Source organism: Penaeus monodon, chromosome 20 (genome assembly GCF_015228065.2).
Source record: "Penaeus monodon isolate SGIC_2016 chromosome 20, NSTDA_Pmon_1, whole genome shotgun sequence".
NCBI lineage: Eukaryota > Metazoa > Arthropoda > Malacostraca > Decapoda > Penaeidae > Penaeus > Penaeus monodon.
Genome location: NC_051405.1, coordinates 2,916,117 through 2,916,674, shown reverse-complemented (window position 1 = coordinate 2,916,674; position 558 = coordinate 2,916,117). Strand labels below are relative to the sequence as shown.

General features: G+C 60.9%; 1 protein-coding gene across 1 annotated transcript in view; it reads right to left on the bottom strand.

Moving 5' to 3' along the window:
- Positions 1 to 558, bottom strand: part of LOC119585544 — a 15,047-nt gene that overhangs the window by 13,774 nt on the left and 715 nt on the right. The gene's annotated exons all lie outside the window — the stretch shown is intronic.

The window sequence follows — 558 nt, the reverse complement described above, 5'->3', positions numbered from 1 at the left end:
ATCAGGATAAAAAACATGGCAGCAAGAGGCGGAACCCAATACAAAGGGTAAAAGGCAAGCAGAGGAAATCAGGATAAAAAAAGCGAAGAGAAACAAGCAGAGGAACACAGAAAAAAAGAAGAAACCAGCAGCCAGCAAGCACGAAAAGGGGGGGAGGGAGTGCTTGCACCCCCCCGCCCCCTCTCGCAACCCGAAGCCCAAGAATCCATCATTAGACTCGGCGCTTTCTCGGAAGAGTCGATTCCGGGACGCCCGCCTCTCGGAAGCCAGTGTGTCAAGGAGTTCCTGGGAAACGCGAGATGCAGGTGACAAGGCCATCGGGCACCCCCTCCCCCCGCCTCCCTCTCTCCCACACCCCCCCGCAACTCCTACGCTCGCCTCCCCTGCTCCCTCACGCCCCACCTCCTCTCCCCTCCTCGACCCTCCCCTTCTCTCCCCTCCCCTCTTCTCCCCTTCTCTCCCCTCCCCTCTTCTCCCCTTCTCTCCCCTCCCCTCTTCTCCCCTCCCTCCTCCTCCCTCCTCCCCCCGACCGGTCCCCACACTCAACCTCCGCCTGCC